The following is a 20,583-nucleotide window of genomic DNA, read 5'->3' on the forward strand; positions in this document are numbered from 1 at the left end:
GAACAGTTTCTTGCCCAAATGGCTATTTTTGTCAAGGTGAAGATAAACTCCATATGGAGTGTCTTCGATGCCCATCCTCCTCTCTGAAGTAAATCGGTGCTGTCAGGAGCAGACATGTCTCACTGTCCAAAAAGTCTAAACTTTTAAAACATTTTAAATGCCATATTCTGTAGGTCTTTGAAGTGTTTGAAGACTACCTATCTATCTGAAATATAATTATGTATACCTAGAAGACTTAATTAACATGGCTACAAATATTATCATAGATGACTAACTATTAATCTATTTTTTAATTATCCATTACAATTTTAAATGAGTTACATAAATATAATACCTCAAACAAGAATAGAAATATATATACAGTATAACAAAATTAAGTTTAAACTTGTATCAATAAACTAAAACCTATAGCGATGTAAAACATTTTAAACAAGTTGTTACTCTTTAAAAGTAGGTTCATTAATCTACCCTTTCATCCTATCATATCTAAACTATCCCCTTTTTTTCTTTAGAAAGAGATTGTATTTATAATCAACCTGCTTTAAATAAAAATATTGGTTTTTGTCTGTCCCACACCAGAGGGCTCTTCTGATTTGGGACATGAGAATCTCTTAACCATTTTTTTTTTTTGAGCAATATGTCTGGGTTTAGAGGGGGAGTGAGCCAATTCCATCTCTAAAGCCAGCTTGGTATATTTGGGAATTTGGGCGTAGCTTCTCTTACTACTTCCTGCTGGAGGGGGGCGCTGTATCTTATGGGGACATGAAGAAAATTTTAGGATCATGGAGTAGTCCATGAGGCTGTATCGTCTGAGCCAGTTGCCTTGGAACCATTCTGGATGTTGAGTCATCTGGGCCATGGTGTCATTGGAGACCTTTCAGGGGGTCTTGGCTGGTCAAACCTGATGTATCTTAATCTGGAACAAATCCATAGTCTCTGGCTTTCTGTGGAAACAAAAGCAGAGACTCTTTTCCAAAGCAACATATCCTTATATCCAAATTTTGAAGTCAAGGTACCTTTAAAATATACATTTTGGCATAACTCAACAGCTTTTACAATCAAATGTTTTTCTGCAGTTACGAATATCAAAGAGAACATAATCCAGATTCTTTGTGTGGTAGCCATCTTTACGTGGCTTATTTTTTTATATTAGCGTGAGCCTATTGCTTTTAAACTGCAGCCTTCTAAGCCTGAAATGGAGCTGGCGCTGTGGCTGCTGGCTCCGCCCACTTCAGTTTCCCAATATGGCGGTAGTCTGCTTTCCGCCAGCTCTGGGAGCCGTAACTCTCATAAATAGTGGGTCTACATTTTTATCCAAGCAGCATGCAGCCCAGAAACCTCTGTTTTTGTTTTGTACTAGCAAAGGCTAAATTCACCATGCAGCTTAATGTGTCATTTGCAGAGGCCTCATTCCTGCCATATGGCGGCAGGTCGAGCACGCACGCTAGGAACCCGCCAGCAGTAGCTCAAACATGCAGGCTGCCGCTAACTTGAAAGAGACAACTAGGAACTGTTTTTAGCTCCGTTTTAGAATCTTTTTATTCAGGTTTTAGGTGGAAACTCTTGCCCCACGTTGGGCGCCATTTGTTGCTGGAGAATTTTTCTCCAGCTCCTGCCACCAAGTCCCGCCAGTCCCAGAGCCCACTTATAAAATAAACACACAGACTCTTACATTATTTAAACTGCTTGGCCATTAGCTCAGGCCTGTTATTGTCTAGCTCTTACTCTTATAGAAGTCATTAAAGTTTTTTTTTTGTTTTTTTTTTTTGTTTTTCAAGACAGGGTTTCTCTGTGTAGCTTTGGAGCCTGTCCTGGAACTCACTTTGTAGACCAGGCTGGCCTCGAACTCACAGAGATCCGCCTGACTCTGCCTCCCGAGTGCTGGGATTAAAGGAGTGTGCCACCACCGCCTGGCTAAAGTTTTTAAATAAAAATCCTATGTTTTATAATGTGCAACACACTCAGTATACTGCAAGTTCATTTTTGGTTCTATTCACTCTAGATGATAGTGTGTTTCCAGATAAATTATATGTGACATGTTAAAAGAGTTACACCATACCTTGGTGAGAATGTAAAGTGTATTGAAAGATATTTTCAAAAATTCACATTGCTTCCAAAAATGAAATAAGAGATCCAGAAGTACAACTTCTCCAGACTATGGAAATCAGATGCAGGAGCAGTGCACGTGGTCTCATCAAGATGCAAGTGGTGGGGGAAACCTCACGTAAGATTTTCCAATGTGAAGCTAGCTGCCTGGATAAAGAGTCCTTGAAAAGTAGCGACTTACTAACCACAGACATTGAAAGTGGAAAATGTGAAGAGAAAAGCTGGTCTGTTCTCTGGAAGAAAGGGTCAAGGATAGGGTGAGTGTTACGGATGGCTGCTATGTACATAGCTCAGTAATAAAAACCAGCCTTCTGACATTCGGCACTGACATCTGGAGCAGCTGTTGCACAACAGCTGCATTAAATCAGTCTTGTCAAAATGCCCTGCTTTCTTGTGAGAGAAAGGGCCTATGCAGGAGAAAAATAGCATGCAGGATGACAGGGAACACATTATGAAGGACTTGGGGGAGAACAGAGAATGGCAATTAAAAAATCTACCTGGAAAGCTTAGTGATAATTGCCCCAACTCTGTCTCTGGTGACCATTTTCTATATGTATGTGTGAGTGTTTATGTGTGTGTGCTTGTGTATATTTATGTATTATGCATGTTCACCTTCTGTGTGGAGACCAGAGGGGAACCTCATCTTGGGTGTCATTCTTTGAGTGCTTTCCATCTTTCCCTTGCAACAGGGTCTCTCACTGGTCCTCAAAATCAAGCGGACTGGTCTGGCTGGCCAGGGACCCCAAGGAGCTGCCTGTCTCTGCTTTACCTCTTTGGGGCTGGGATTATGAGAGCATCCCACCATGCTCAGCTTTAAAATGTGGGTTCCGGGGATTCAACTCAGCTGCTCATGCTTGTCCAGCAAGCACTCTACCAACTGACCATATTCTAAACAGCTTAAGGAAACTGGTCGTATATTTGCCATCATTTATTACTTTTTAAAAAGAAGACCGATAGCAATGAAAAAATAAATTCTTAAGAACCATAGTAACCCCCTCCCCAAGTTGTTTAGAAATAACGATATAAGCTGATAATTAACTAATAGAAATCTACTAGCAACTGATCACTATCCAACTGTAGGACTAAAGATGAAAAATAAATACTGCATGCAGAATTTCTGTCCTGCTTCTCCAGCTAAGAACCAGCAAGATTCTTGTAGTGGCACTGATGAAAGGCACTTGAATTTATTGAGAAAAATCTCAGCTATGTCCAGGACATTCATTAGGAGCCTAGGGATAAAAACAGACGTCAGAAGTCCCAGAGAAAACACAGGAAGATATTTTTGGATGAAAACTGAGAAATTGATGGCATAAGTATGAGTCATGAGGAGGCAGAACTTGAGCAAGATACAAGAAGAGGGAAATGAGCTGTAAAATGACCCAAGCCTATTTAAATACACTGGATGTCTGGCCTCGGAGGGAAGGGTACCTGGGAGAGAAGCTGGCCGTAGAGGGGCACTATACTTCACAGTATTCTTTTGGATAAAAGCAGGTCTGTACAAAAGCCAAAACAACAACAACTGGGTTGTCAGAGGAAGCCTGGTAGAGAGACAGTAGTTGGAACTTTGTCGTAAAGTCCTGTGTATTTAGGGTGATTGACTCCAATGCTCAGTGGAGTCACTGGCATAAACAGGACCAGTCACTAGGTGCAATGTCTTCCCAGATTCTTTCATGGACAAGACATAAGGAGAGCTGAAGGTCCCCCTTCGTGAGTTTTCATAGTATATGAAAACCCCAGAGTCTATGCCCATCTCTGAAAAGTGGGGTCAGGGTGATCAAAGATGGGCTAGATGTGCCCATCTAGCCATCTAATCAGTGGCTATTCTAGGAGAAAAGATCTGGTTAAGAAGATGTCATGTAGAGAGAAAAGTTCCCTCTGCACTGTTGTTAGAGCAAATTGTGACCTGTCTTTGACGAAAAAGGAAATGCAAACAAGTAAAACTCACACTCTATGCACATGTGTGTGTCAGCAATTAACATAAAGACAAAGGGAGGATTCCCTAACTTGAGAGTAAATTATAGTAACATAACTAAGTTAATCTCAAAGGAACTGGAATAAAACATTATCAATGTTTTCTATCGGTTTTGTTTGATCTGACACTCAAAGTTCAAGATTCTATCCTGACATTGATAATGAACTACAGGAGCAAAATTTACTGCCAACTAGAAAGCCAACCTCAAGGTTATAAATGTTTGCATTTTGTAGACTCAGCAGAAGTAGACAGTTGGTCTATAAAATTTTGGAAGTGCTGTCACTATCCAAAGAGTTATAGGAACCCTTCCAAACATTAAAAAATGAAAACTTTAAGTTCATTTTTTCTGTTACATTTTAGTGTCCTGAACCCTTTCACTCTTGCAAAGAGTTTATGATTCCAACTTCCAAGAGGTATTGTAAAGAATTATATGTCAGTATGGAAAATTAGCATCCACTTCATTGAGAAGTTTTGAGTAATACCAATGGTAAAAAGCCATATTAAATATGAGTCGGCAAATGAGGGGCACTGAATTGAAGATGAAAAACCTCATAACTTAACCAATATTTATTAGGATATGCAAGTTTATGAGCATCAAACTCACTTCCATTCCTCATGATTCCATATTTTGTGGGGATTGTACCCTCGACTAGACTAAAGCTTTGTCTTAAGTACTGTGGGCCAAATCACCACATGCTCGCTCGCTCTCTCTCTCTCTCTCTCTCTCTCTCTCTCTCTCTGGCAGTGAAGTTCCATTGAAATATTTTCACACTTTTTTTATATGCATTCCAACTCCTTGCCCTTTCACTACAGCTACAAAGTTGAATAGATAGGGCAGAGACTGTATAAGGCCCCCACAAAGGGCCAGTTCATAAAAGAATTTTGTCAGCTCCTCAGTTAGATGATCAAAGGCAGTGAGGAAAACTTAATATTCTTCCTCCAGAAAGCCTTTTTCCCTTGCCAGACTGATTTTTTTTTAATTTTATGTTAGGTCTTTTGCTGTTTTACAAAGCTAGGAGGTAGAGGTCTTCATTTTTTATGTGTTATAGTTTTTCTAAAGACAGCATGTATGAAAGAAAAACACGGCTCCGATTCTTACTAAGAAATACCATTAATGCCAGTGAACAAAAATAAACAATAGAAGCCTGAGAGAGACCACTGACTATTAAATTCACAGGTATGGGTGGCTGAGACCTCGGGCTTTCTAATGGCAGCTTGCTGTCCCTGACCCCATCCATTTTGTAAGGGTCTAGGATAAATTGTATTGTAGACTGTACTTAATAGAGGTAGACAAAAGCACCTGCTCAGGATTGAAAAAGCATGTGAGACTACTGAGATTCTGTGCCACTGCATGAAGAAAGGGCCTCTCATCAACAGAGGCCAAGCAGAAGGGAAGCCACAGCTGCGGGTTATATTTTAAAGTGCTAGGAAAGAGGCCACATGGAGGGTCTATGTTTGTGTTATGAGTCATAGGAAGAGACAGGTGGTAGATCTGCAGCTTAATGTCTGTATGTGATGTCTCTGACTGTTCTGAGATGTTTGCAAAGCCAGCTTGGAAAAACGAGAGAATTCAAACGCTTCTTTTTATCAGGGGATATTTTATATTTTGGATTGTTTTTAGTCCTTAACCTGCATCTCTAGAATTCTATGTGTCATTTGCCAGATGCTCTAGTATACCATTGTAATGTATCTCGACATTTACTATATGGGTCCACTCCTGAGTCAGGAAAGATTGATATCAACAGTGTGTTACATAGAACCACAACGTCTACTTAAATTATTGTCTTAATTTCCTTTACAAAAACTTGAAGTAGAAAATAAGAAAAACCGCCAGGCGGTGGTAGTACACACCTTTAATCCCAGTACTTGGGAGGCAGAACCAGGCTGATCTCTGTGAGTTGAGGCCAGCCTGGTCTACAGAGTGAAATCCAGGACAGGCACTAAAACTACACAGAGAAACCCTGTCTCGAAAAACAAAACAAAAAACAAAACAACAACAACAAAAGAAAATAAGAGAAACCTTGAAAAAATAGCAACCAAGAAACAAAGATACGGAACTGCTTCAGGGAAGTAAGTGGAGAGGAGAAAAAGGGAGAGGGAGAAACCTCAAAAGAGTATACTTGTGGACTGCTGTAGAAATAAGCAGCTCTCACACTCACAGAATTTTTCATCTCCAAACCTATTATTAACCCAGGGAAGCTGGATGAGGGACAACAACGTAGTCCACGATTTTTAAGATAGTTCAACCTGTAATTTCAGTTAGAGGAGATAAACAAAGATATGAACTCCCAATGGTGTGTTGGACCCATACTTTATTCTCTTGCTGTTAGATTTTTCACTTAATTAGAGCTGATTTACGGTGTAGAGCTGAGTGAAGAATATCAAGACTTAAATACAATTGTCTAATTTGACTTCCAATTGTGTTGTCTTGGTATTTGAGTCATGGGATTGTGTTTTTGAATGGTGAGCTCACCTGAGACCTGTGAGTTTTTTCTGCAGTCTACAGCCCCATCAGTCTAATTTCAGTTCTCAAGCTGGCCAGGCCTCCCCCTGGAATGCTGTCTTAGTTTCATCTCCCATTGCTGTGATAAAACACTTTGACAACAGAAAATTAAGGGAGAGAGGGTTTATTTGGTTCACTATTTGAGGTTACATCATCGTGGGGAAATCCAGGTGGCAGGGAGTTGAGGCAGTTTGTCCCATTACACTTGGAATCAAGAGCAGAGATCAGTGAATTAATACCTGCATGCTAGTGCTCAGTCTCCTTTCTTCATCCTTCTACAGTCCAGAGCAGAGAGCAATGAGTTCTCTGGAGTGGAAATAGTACAGAAAAACACCAAGGCCATGTGTGAATGTGGGACTCTACTACATATATAATGTGGGATTTGATTAACAAAATATAGGGCTCCCCATAAAAAGAATTACAATAGAAAAGCATTAAAGGAGAAAGCACATAGGCCAAAGCATGTGGCAGCTGCCAGTTGTGTGTATTTCCTTGGTTCTGTAGATATCAGAATCCATGGATAGCCGGGTATCATTTGCATCTCACCAAGTTTTGTTTTTATTTTACATCTTATTTGTGTGTGTGTGTGTGTGTGTGTGTGTGTGTGTGTGTGTGTGTGCGTGTGTATGTTTCTCTGTGTGTGTGTGTATGTTTCTCTCTGTGTGTGTGTATGCACATGTACGCACACACATGCACATGTGTGTATGACAGCATGCATAAGGGAAGTCAGAGGACAACTTGTGTGAGTTCAGTCTCTCCACTAAGTGGTTTCCTGGATAGAACTCAGGTCATCAAGCTTGGTGGCAAGTACCCTTACCTGATGTGCCATTTTGATGGCCCCTTTGCCAGTAGTTTGAGATTTCACAAATAATTGTTATTTGGGTGCCTACTATGTAGTCTTCTGTTATTTCTGCAAATTATTTTAAAATAACCTTTTGGCCTTAATAGATCTCAGCTGGCATCTCATAGGTCTCCACAGTACTGTAGGACAGCTAGTGCATCTCAGTGGTTAGTACAGGCTATAAACAAGGAAATAATTCATCCAAAATCCTATACTAAGTGCTATCCCGGGGCTTTGTACCAAGTAACTATCTTAATGCTAACTTTAGGATCCTTCAAGTTGAATAGGCTGGCACTGAACTTACTATGTAACGCAGACAGGCCTAGAACTTGTCATTCTTCCCCCTTAGCCTCCTGAGTGGTTGGGATTACAGGGCTGTGCTACCAGCCCTGTTTCATCAGTGTGCTTTGTGCTTCCACAGTCCTCCTGACACTCAAAAGACAGCAGAGGGGGCTAGAGAGATGGCCCAGTATCTACTGCTCTTGTGGAAGACCCTAGTTCAGTTGCCAGCACTCATATCAGGAGGCTTGTGTGTTAGCCCCAGTTCCAGGGGATCTAATGACCCCCACCTCTGAGAGCACCTACCCTCACATGCACATACCCACACATAGGCACACACACATACATTCAATTCAAATTAAAATAAGTCCTTTTGAAACGTAGCCAAGATGTCCACATTATGTGCTAGCCTGCCTATGTTGAAGTCCAAAAGGTGAAGAGTAAAAATTCCATGTCAATAGGAAACAATGAAAATTATCATTCATCCCGTTCTAAGTTAGCATTTATTAGATTTCTGTGACATTGCAGTGATGTGTAAAATATTGTTAAATACCAGCAATTTAATATGACTTAGCAAAATATAAACGCGAATGCACTGTATTTCCTACATAAGATGAATATGTGTTGTCTGTTCTTTCAGTAGTTCCAGATGTTTTTTTAATCATATATTTTGGCAATTGCACTATTATAATACCTCCTCTGTCACAGGGCAAAGGGGTTAAGAAGAAAGCTTTGCTGTTTGATAAGTATTGGTCAGAACCTTGGTTAGCCACAGTTTTTCCTTAAATACTCAGACATCCTATAAGGAGATATCAGAATCTTTTTAATCCCTATCACCTTCCTAAGCATACTTTGTAAGGAAGGCTCCATGAAATTGATTGAGTAGGAATTCTACCCCAGCTGTCTCTGCCTTATGAGCTTAGCCTCTTCTTATTCTCTCCCATGGCCTCCTAAGGAGGCCTCCTAAGGACGGTGATGAGTGTTTAGGAGTCAGACCCCATTTGGTCTTGAATTTTTGAGTAAGGTCTATGTGAGCAGCTCATAGACAACCAGTTATCCATATCTTTCTCAAATGACTATTTGGAGGAGGTGGTATTCTATACATATGTGGGATTTAATAGAAATAAGTTGTATGTTGAAGCCATAGAATTGAATTTTCAGTGTCTAACATATAAAAATGGTCAATAATTATTTTTGAATGAGTAAGCTGTTAGCGTAATTTATTATACATTGTGAGCCACCAAGAAATAAAATTAAGAAGATATCCTTCTTATGTTTTTCTAGATACATACATTTATACTTATATCTTACATTTTTTCTAAACATGTGTCAAAGTATTTAGGACAACACTGTATATACTGTTTCACAATCTTTTAAGAATAGCTTTTATTAGTTTTGCTGGGTAAAGATTTTCAGGATATTAAACTCAGCTAATAAACAAATCTTTCCGTTTTCACATAGTTCATTTTAGAATACATATAGAGCCACTTTCTTTTGGTTGTGGAAAATCTAATCTTGTCAATTGATGGTAAATCCAGATACCTTAGGGTTTGCTAAATCAGGTCAGCATGCACTAAATCAATTTAGACTGGAGTTTAAATTCCCAGGGGTGGAGGATTGGATTGCAGCATTGAATCATAGGTGGTTATGTTTGGTAAGAATGATTGGTCTGTAAACAGCTAGGCCTGTGAGGACAAGTAGCTATCCTTAAATGAGGGAGGTGAAAAATCTACCCAGTTACCACCTTTATCTACCTAATAAAACAATACTCCAGAGAAGACAACACTCACTTGAGGGTTTGAATATGGGGATTATGCTTCCAACCATTTTTATGGGAGTGGCACCTAGATGAGAAATGTATTTTCTCTGGTAGGAAACAAAGATTTTATAGGGATATTGTATGTAACAGTTATGTTATTACCTTGATGTGTCCCATGCTGTCTCCCATATACCTTTTTACCCTATAATGTTCCTCTTGTCTGAATATCTGGGATACCACAGCCTCACAAGAATTCTATATATCATGTGGTCTTCATTTACCATGGTCTCCTATTCCTTGTTCTCCCTCTCTGTTGTTGATCCAGCTGGGATCTCCCGCTCACCCAAGCTCTCTTTCCCTCGACCCTCGCCCTTCACTACCCCCACTCATGTCCAGGCTGTTCATGTAGATCTCATTCCATTTCTCTGTCATTGGGCGATCCCCATGTCTTTCTTAGGGTCCTGTTTTCCAGGTAGCCTCCCTGGTGATGTGAGTAGCAGTCCAGTCATCCTTGTTCCACATCTAGTATCCTGCTATGAGTGAGTACATACCTTGTTTGTCTTTCTGAGTCTGGGTTACCTCACTCAGGATGATTTTTTCTAGATCCATCCATTTGTCTGCAAACCTCATGATGTCATTGTTTTTTCTCTGCTGAGTAGTATTCCATTGTGTATATGTACCACATTTTGTTTATCCATTCTTCAGTTGAAGGGCATCTAGGTTGTTTCCATGTTCTGGCTATTACAAACAATGCTGATATGAACATAGCTGAACAAGTGCTCTTGTGGTGTGGTTGAGCATTCCTTGGGTACATGAGAATAGGAAGAAGCAAAGTGCTAGAGAGGCCCACAGAAATCCACAAAGATACCCCCACCCCACAACAGACTGCTGGCAATGGTCGAGAGACAGCCCGAACTGACCTACTCTGGTGATGGGATGGCCAGACACCCTAATTGTCGAGCTAGAAACCTCATCCAACTACTGAGGGATCTGGATGCAGAGATCCATGACTAGGCCCCGGGTGGATCTCTGGGAGTCCAATTAGCGAGAATGAGGAGGGTTTATATGAGGGAGAATTGTTGAGACCAAGGTTGGATAAAGCACAGGGACAAATACCCAAACGAACGGAAACACATGAACTATGAACCAATGGCTGAGGGGTCACCAACTGGATCAGGCCCTCTGAATGGGTGAGACAGTTGATTGGCTTGATCTGTTTGGGAGGCATCCAGGCAGTGGGACCGGGTCCTGTGCTCATTGCATGAGTCGGCTGTTTGAAACCTGGGGCCTATGCAGGGTCGCTTGGCTCGGCCTGGGAGGAGGGGACTGGACCTACCTGGACTGAGTCTACCAGGTTGATCTCAGTCTGCGAGGAAGGCTTTGCCCTGGACGAGATGGGAATGGGGGGCAGGCTGGGGGGAAGGTGAGGGGGGGCGGGAGGGGGGAGAACGAGGGAATCCGTGGCTGATATGTAGAACTGAATTGTATTGCAAAATAAAAATTTTAAAAAATGAATTCTATATATCATCTTTATATATATATATATATCATCTCAATGTGCGTGTGGTAATTTGAATAAGAATGTTTTCTATAGGAACAGATGTTTGAATACTTGGTCCCCCAGTTGGTGTCACGGTTTGAGTAGGTTTAGGAAGTGTGTGTGGCCTTGCTGGAGGAAGTGCCACTGGGGGAGGACTTTGAGATTTCAAAGCCACACACCATTCCCATTTTGCTTTTACTGTTTCCTGTTTGGGGCTTGAGATGTGAGCCCTCAGCTATTCTATTCACTATGCGTGCCTGTTGCTACACTTCCACACCATGATGGAGATGGACTCACCATTCTGGAACCGTAAGTTCAAATAAACCCTTTCTTCTATAAGTTACATTGGTTTTGCTGTTTTATCACATAAATAAAAAAGTGACTAATACACTATATAAAGCAGGATAAAGGTGGCTTCATTTTATATCTTGGTCCTAAAAAGTCTGAGGCAGTTCCATTAAACTTTCCTGGTCCCTCAGAACTAGGAGAATTCAACCCAGTTTTCTTGCATTCCCATTAGGGCAAAAAAGTTAGGTGAGCAAGAATGTCTATAGCCCCATGGTCCTGATGGGGGGTTCCAAATTATATATTTGAGGTTTAGATGAGAACTCCAAAATCTAACTTCAAACTCCATGTTTACCATATATTTGTAAATATTGTTATTATTTATTGGTGAAAAAAAAGCATTGGTCAGAGCCAGAAATGAAATAACATTTCAAATAAAAGAGGACAAGAGGGAAGGTGGAAAGGATAATTATGAAGTTAAAAAGCACATTCTAGCCGGGCAGCGGTGGTGCACGCCTATAATCCCAGCAATCGGGAGGCAGAGCCAGGTGGATCTCTGTGAGTTCGAGGCCAGGCTGGTCTGCAGAGCAAGATCCAGGACAGGCACCAAAACTACACAGAGAAACCCTGTCTCAAAAAAAGAAAGCACATTCTAGAAGTCTGTTCAGTAAAGAAACTATTCCTAAGATTCCTAGTGGTTTTCAGAACTCGCTCACATGTGCCACAAGCACATACTTCCTATAAAAATGCACATAATACAGACATGTGGACCTTAGAAAGTGTTTCTATATTTCCCCTTTCTTCCAAAAATCACTTGATTTAAATTTTTTTTGATTATTTCTTGCATTTATTGTAATAACCCTTGTTTCTATGCACATACTGTTCATTTATCAAAAGGTCCAGTACATTTTATTTAAATCGTGTGTGTGTGTGTGTGTGTGTGTGTGTGTGTGTGTGTGTGTGTATGAGAGAGAGAGAGAGAGAGAGAGAGAGAGAGAGAGAGAGAGAGAGAGAGAGAGGGGGGTATGTGGGTGAATGACTTAGAGGGCAACGGCAACTTTGCATAGGTTCTTACCTTCATGTGAGTTCTAGGGATCAAATCCAGGCCATCAGACTTCACAGCAAGTGCTTTTCCTCACTGAACCATCGCTCCAGCACACTCTTGATTTGTAAGAGCCTTTATAAATTAAAAAATATTACCTGTTTTTGAACTGAAAAGATAGCTCATCAGGTAAAGGAACTTGCTGTTAAGTCTGATGGCCTGAATTCCATCCCTAGAACCCACACTGTACAGAGAGAGAACTGACCCTTGCAAGTTGTACTCTAACCTCCAAATGTTCACCATGTCACTTAAAAGTTCCACACATACATGCACATGCTCAGACAGACAGACAGATAGACACATACAAGTAATTTTAAAATGTGAAAAAGAATATTAACTATTTTTGAAACCTGTTTGTAACCTCTTTCCTGTAACATAAAGACTGTGCTGACATGAGTAGATTTGGTAATGGGTTCCCAGCACGGCAATGTGGCTCAGCTCAGGTCTGAGAGGCACCAAAATACATTCACCTTCAAAAATGACAAGATCGATAAGAGAGTTCAGACCAAGAAAATTAATGCAAAATTTCATGATGGAGTTAGGTCAGCACTGAAAACAAGTTCTTGAATGGTGTGTAAAATACAGCAATTACAAACCACTGTCAAAGCCTAAGAAGTGTGTTAAATGTTCACAAAAGACAGTAAAGGACTCTTTCATATAATGTGTAGACCACGTGCCTGTGAACTTGAAGTCTGTGCAAAATGTGGAAAGAATGAAGTTGTCATTATTCCCTTCAATGAAGAACCAGAAACTTCAGCAAATTCTGAAAATGAAGGTTCTAACCATAGGGGAAGGTGCAAGAGGCAGGAAGACAGTGATAAGGATTTGGATGCTGAGACTGACTCACGTGACGAGATGGAGACATTCAGGTGGCCTGACAGCAGTCAGCATCAGAGGGCTCCACAGACACGCTGACATCCTCATGAGGGAGTCAGAAAGGCTGTTCAAAAGAAGCGGAACGGGCTCATGAGCAGCAGATATTATCTGTAACATTAGAACAACAAACCTTCAGGGTTTTGTGGTAAAATTTAAGCTGCATATACAGAATATGTGTGAAAATACTTACTGTGACATGTTGTATAAGATTTAGAAATTGTTTAGAAAAAACATATTACCTAATGTCAAACTATCCCATGTTGAGAATTGGTGATTATATCAGAACTATCTCATGGAAAACTAAGATGATTCTCACTGCAAGTACATTTCTATAGACTGACCTCAGGTGTGACTTTCTTAGCAAAAGCCCCCTTACATCTTACAAAACAAGTTTATTTACACACACACACACACACACACACAGACAGACAGACAGACTGACTGACAGACAGACACAAACACACACACACACACACACACACACACACACACACACACACATACAAATATAAATCATGTATAGTGATTTTCCTTCAAACGTATTTTTATATACTCCATCCCATTGTTTTTGCCTTCCCCACCCCAGTTTGGGAATATATACTCAGAAAAAAAATGTGTGGACTATATCATTAATACCTAGAAAAAAAATCCAACATTTATACTCAAGTAGAGATACTTGCAGTATCAGACGCTCCTGTGAGGTTCTCCCTCATAAGCCTATCCTTCCCAGAATTCCATTGTTCTGAATTTTTCTTTGCCAGTGTTTCTACTTGTAGACAGTGTAGGCTAGCTTCATGTGATTATTGAAATCTGTGTCCTGTGTTTAAAAGCAGCTAGGCGGTGCAATGCACTTTTCCACACTCTGTACCTAGGTTCCCAATTTTACTGTTTTACCATGTTTTCTGTCAATCTTCATGTATGTATATATGACATGTATGTAGATGCATATATGTGTGTATCTATTTGCTGAACCATTGAAATAAATGTGAAACTCCAAAAAAAAGAAAGGTACCATAATCTAAGTTTCAAATATCAATCTCAGATTTATAAGTGAGTAATTTTCCTGTTGTCAAGGACCTAGTGGAAGAGAGTAAGAGGATTCTCTCTCTCACCATTTTCATCTATTAGATACATTTTCAGAATTCAAGGACTAGTTATTTTATACTTACTGGCCGTGCTGCCCAGATTACAACATGAAGATGATGAGGATGATGATGATGATGATGATGATGATGATGATGATGATGACAATGTCAATAGAAAGTATAAATACTAAAAAAAAAAAGAAAGTATAAATACATGCTACCTGAACTAAAGAACAGGAATAGAAAAATTACAAAGAGAACATTTGATTTTATATCCTTTTATAGTACCCAAACTGTGACAGGCTTAGATAAGTTACGTATTTGTAGCATACTATGTAGCATGTAAATGTGAGACCAGAGATTCAAAGCTGCATTGACAAAGAATGCTCTACTCTTTACACAAAGCCCTGCATTTCCCTGGTTTAGAGTTTTATAGGCTTCTGGCCATTTTATCAGTTCACCTTCAGGTATATACGATCAGGAGAGTAGTGAATATCTTTGTACTTTCTCCATATTTTATGTTGAATTTTGTATATAAACAAAATACTAATATATCCTACGTGAGAAAAATCACCAAAAATAAATAAAACACAACAAAAACCTAAAAGAAAATATTTCAAGTACCTTGATTTTCAGAATTTGCTGAAGTTTCTGGTTCTTCATTGAAGGGAATAATGACAACTTCTTTCTTTCCACATTTTGCACAGACTTCAAGTTCACAGGCACGTGGTTTACACATTATATGAAAGAGTCCTTTCACTGTCTTTTGTGAACATTTAACACACTTCTTAGGCTTTGACAGTGGTTTGTAATTGCTGTATTTTACACACCATTCAAGAACTTGTTTTCAGTGCTGACCTAACTCCATCATGAAATTTTGCATTAATTTTCTTGGTCTGAACTCTCTTATCGAACTTGTCATTTTTGAAGGTAAATGTATTTTGGTGCTTCTCAGACCTGGGCTGAGCCACAATGCCATGCTGGGAACCCATTACCAAATCTCCTTATGTCAGCATAGCCTTTATGTTACAGGGAAGAGGAACTATGATGCCTTTCTTACAGGATTTGTTTCCAAGGAGAATATGAGCAATCTATGCAAAATGTCTGGCATGGGCTAAGGTTTCTAAGAATGTTATTATTACCTCAGCCAACTAGGCTCCTTTCCTTCCATTACAGAGACTTTTACATAAAATAAATAATGTGCCGTTCAATAATCCTCAACAGAACACACATGTGTAGGAGGGAGGAAAGCTCGACAACTTTGGGGTGGAGAGAAAAGGCAGAAATTTGAAGTGAATCGTGGCGGTCTTTCTAGGGCACTGGCAGATAAAGTGCTTCCTACTATTGCCTGTGGTAGATGGAACGTGTTTCAAGGGCAACAGCAACAATTCTCCCACTTTGCATGTCCTTTGAATGTAGTTTTGCTTCCATTTCACCCAGAAAAGAAATTTATTTCCCTTTTCCTGGCATTTGGATTGGTCTAGTGTTTGTTTGAGAGCAACAAAATGAGGCAGAAGTAATGTTGCATTCCAAGCTTTTACTTGCCTCTTGGAATGTTCATTTTTGGAACCTAAGTAAGCAGTTGTTCAGGGGCACACATGGGGGAAATGAATCTCCCTGATGTCAGCTTCAGCTGAGTTTATAGCCAGCAGTCTCTATCACCTTCTGGTTATGTTTAAAAAGTGGTTTTGATATTTTGACCATCCCACAACCTCAACTGATATCACCTAAAGCAAAAACAAAACAAAACAAAACACCCAGGCAAAAAACACTATCATGACAGGAACTATAACAAACTGTTGATGTTTTCAGCCTCCATGCTTAGAGTGGTTTATTATGCAACAGAAGATAACCAAATATCACCTCTTCTTGCATGGGTAGGCAATGGGAAGGGCTGTTTACAAAGGCTCTCACCTGGTGAAACCTGAACACTTGCTCTCCTCATGAAAGAGCCTGTCCTAGTCAAGGACTGCTCAGAAACAGCAGATTCCAGTTGTCTATTGCGTTTCAAAATTCTGAAAACAAGATGGGGTGTTACCTGGAGATGTTGTTGCATAGGTAAATGACTTTGGAGCCTAATGCCTGCAGATGATGCCTTTGAAATTCTTTTGAAATATGGAAAGAATGGCTCTTGTGTTGGAAATAGAAATCAGGAATTAAATGGCTTCTTTCTCCATGATTATTTCACATCATGCATTGACTGCCTTCAGTTCAGATGGAGAACTTAATCAACATCTAAGGCAGTGCTTCTCAACCTTCCTAATGCTGTGGCTCTTTAATACAGTTCTTCATGTTATGGTGACTCCCTCAACCATAAAATTTTTGTTGCTATTTCATAACTATAATTTTGCCAGTGTTATGAATCGTAAGGCAAATATTTTTGGAGATAGAGGTTTGCCAAAGAGGGCGTGGCCCACAGGTTGAGAACCACTGATTTGAGGGGTGGTGTAGTGTTCTAGAATTGTCAATAGAGCCTCACTAATAAATCCAATGAAAAAACTTGCCCATCAGCTACTTCTAAAATTCAATTTGTTACAAAACAGAAAGAGAAGGAAAAAAAGAAGAAGTCTTAGACTAAGAAAAATATACCATACCATTTTAATAGGGGATAAGGCCTTGGAGTATTGTCTGTTTGGACACCTTGTTGTCACGATTACATCTCTGGAATGGAATGTACAGTTGTTCCAGACAGTCACAATAGCATCCATTAACATTCAGCAGATCTGCTCCCTGTTACAAAAGCCTTAGCATCAGGGTCAGTACAAGCAGAACTGACAAACAATTCAATTCAAGTATAATTTTAGATATTTACCTACACACCAAGCTTAAATTTTTTGAGGAGGGCCTATACCTTGAGACCAAAAAAAATCAGAAGGGAAGGAGTAAAGCAACAGAAATATATGCACATAATTCTTGTAAACAGAAGTAGAGATATAAACGCTGCATATATTTGTGTATGCATATGTAATACATAGTTACCGAACATTGCTGTTTTACAACCAACTGTCTTTCAGAATAGTCTCAATCCCAGAGGCTTGCTGAGTTAACTGAATGTGTCAATTATGTAAAGGAGTCTTTCAAAGCCTGTCTTTCTTTCTTTAAAATATTTGTTACATATATTTATTTATTGTATGTGTGTTGTGATACATGTGTAGGCATGAGCAGGCCACAGTGGATATGTGCAAGTAGCAGATGACATTTATGAGTCATTTCTCTCTTTCCACCATAGAGGTCCCAGGGATTGAACTCAGGTCATCAGACTTGGCAGCAAGCACCTTTACCAACCATTGGCTCAAAACCTATATCTTATAAAACTGATTTCTTGAGCCGGGCGGTGGTGGTGTACGCCTTTAATCCCAGCACTCAGGAGGCAGAGCCAGGTGGATCTCTGTGAGTTCGAGGCCAGCCTGATCTACAGAGTGAGATCCAGGACAGGCACCAAAACTGCACAGAGAAACCCTGTCTCGAAAAATAAAAAAACAAAAACAAAAACAACAAAATTGATTTCTTGAACATAACAAAGATTTTACTTCTTTTCTAAGAAAGAATTCACTTATCTCTTTAACATTTCTGAAAACTTTCAAGTGCTTTGTCCTACATCACGTAATACTTAGGAACTGGGGTCTGGACAGAGTTCCTGACCCTTGTTCTCCTATCTCTCCTGAAGATCATCATTACATGTTATGTTTCTGCTTTATCTTAGCATTCTGTGGTTCAAAGAGCACTAGAATCATCCAAGGAATACATGTGCATCATTCTAATACAGAAAGTTTGAATGTGTTAGATAAAGCACTATGAATTCTTCTAGCCAACTCCTATTACACATAAATGTCATTGGGTCATATCCATAATGCCAAAATATATTGGATTTTTGTTTTCTCTTACATTTCTGAATGTTCTGTGTGATATAGTTAGTGCTGTTGGATTAGAGTATTTTCCACTAAGAAAGAGGGGAGATAGAGTGGATGTGTTAGTTTTCCGTTAACCCGACACAAACTCGTCATCTGAGAAGAGGGAACCTCAATTGAGTAAATGCCCCTGTCAGCTTGGCTTGTGGGCAGGCCTCTGAGGCATTTCTTTGACTGATAATTGATATGGAAGAGCCCAGTGCACCGTGGGTGCTGAGCAAGCCGGTAAGCAGCACTCCCCCAGGGTCTCTGCTTCAGCTTCTGCCTCCAGGTTCCTGCCTTGAGTTCCTGCCCTGTTAGTGATAGATTAGAATCTGTGAGGTGAAATAAACCCTTTCTTCCCCAGGTTGTTTTTGGTCATGGTTGGTTTATCACAGCGACAGAGACCTAATTAGAACAGTGGGTAAGTGTGAAGAAGCACTGAATTTTCAGACAGAGTGTTCGGAGACACTGTATTCATTGCTCTCCCTTGGAAACCGAGATCACAATCTCCTTGTGCAGATCAGGAAATTAAGTCTTAGAGATGCTAAGTAAATGTGGCAAGTTTATACACCTTAAATAAAGTGTCAGAAGAGAAATTTTAACCCGTGCCTACCTAATTTCCAAACTCTGGTCTATCCCTCTGCTCCAGCACACGAAACACTTAGAATGTAAGCCATCAAAACTTGCTGACTGTTAAGATTGTAACTTGAGTTGCCTGGTCTTATATGTCAATGTCTGTTATGTTGTAGTTGAATAGCAGGATTTGCTGGTTAGAAGAAAAAGATACTGGTTGAGATATGATTTATTCTGGATATTCCTTTCACTTGCGTGGTATACAACAACTATTTGTTGGATAAATGAAAAAGAAAGAAATGTATATTTGTTAGTTATCAAATAAGCAAATAAAACTGAATAACCATCTTCTTCTTCTCATTTATATTATTTAAAACAGATTAGGCTGGGTTGGGCACATACCTATAATCCCAGCACTCAGAAGCAAAGGAAGAAGGATCATAAATTCAAGGCCAGCTTGGGCTACGTAATGACTTCCAGGTCAGCCAGGGCTACATTAGCAAGATTTTATCTCAAAACAAACAAAAAACCCACATCAGAATTGGCATAATTTTGTATATAGTGTTTCATAAAAATACTTGTTTTGTAAATAAAGAAAAGTTACATTCTTTCATCTCAGAAAAAAATTTATTTTAGTATCCATAATAGATAGCTACTGGGGGTGAAACTGGCCGTATCATTAGTATTGTCTAGCACATAGTAGACTGAATAAGAATTATGCTCATTTCCCCTGACTTCCATTTCCCACTAAAGCTATATTTTTATTTTATTATTCTGACACGTTTATTCGTGCACGAGTGTGTGTGTGTGTGTGTGTGTGTGTGTGTGTGTGTGTGTGTGTTCCTTGGTGATACTTATCTTCTCCTTTATTGGTCCCCTTTACATCTCCTAGTGGATCATCAGAGAGAAGTAATTTTCCATCAAGGGTAAGAAATAAATAACAAACCCCAAATTGGACAATGTGCAAGGAGTGAGAAATCTTGGAATACTTGGTCCTAAATGGGATGTCTCGATTAATCTCTCCCCTCAGGGCTCAGAGAACCCTGAAGAAGAAGGAGTAGAAAGATTGTTAAGAGCCGGAAAAGATGGAGGACACCAAGGGAGCAGGGTCTTCTAGATATAGCAGGACTGACACACGTATGAACTCACAGAGACTGTAGCAGCATGCACAGGGCCTGCTTAGGTCTGTGTCAGATGGGGTCTCAGTGCTGAGAGAAGTGGACACAAGCTCCCATTCATCATCCAGAAGCTATGTCCAGTTGATAACCACTCAAATGATAAATTAACTCTCTCCAATGGAGTCTCATTGTGGATAAAAACCACACTTAAGGGCAGGTCCCATGCCCAGCAGTAGATGGCCAACCATAAATGAACTCAATGGCATTTTTGAAGGGTTCTTTTGTTTTGTTTCATATTTTTTGGTGAGCATTCCCCATTCTGGTCTTTTGCTTGTATATCATGGTTTCTGATTTTGTGTTTTTATTTAATTATTTATTTACTAATTTGTTGTTGTATGTGTTTCTAGTGCTTTTTTCTTTGCCTTTTTGTTTGTTTATTTTGTTTTATTGTGGTACTTTCCATTTTTATTTGTCTATTTGTTTTCTAAAGAGAGGGAGACAAAGAAGGCATAGAGTTGGAAGGATGGAGAGTTGGAGAGATCTAGGAAGAGATGTGGAGTGGAAACTTGGTGTTAGGTTGAAAAAATTCAATTATTGGTCAAAATATTCTGATTTTAAGTATTCCATACTGTTCACCTTCATATAACAGTGGTT

General features: G+C 39.7%; 2 pseudogenes; one reads left to right on the forward strand and one right to left on the reverse strand.

Moving 5' to 3' along the window:
• The first annotated feature begins 12,795 nt into the window (after positions 1 to 12,795).
• On the forward strand, positions 12,796 to 13,302 carry LOC131900114 (uncharacterized protein C9orf85 homolog; annotated as a pseudogene).
• Positions 13,303 to 14,964: 1,662 nt separating this feature from the next.
• On the reverse strand, positions 14,965 to 15,340 carry LOC131900115 (uncharacterized protein C9orf85 homolog; annotated as a pseudogene).
• Between the last annotated feature and the right edge of the window lie 5,243 nt (positions 15,341 to 20,583).

This window comes from Peromyscus eremicus, chromosome X (assembly GCF_949786415.1).
Source record: "Peromyscus eremicus chromosome X, PerEre_H2_v1, whole genome shotgun sequence".
NCBI lineage: Eukaryota > Metazoa > Chordata > Mammalia > Rodentia > Cricetidae > Peromyscus > Peromyscus eremicus.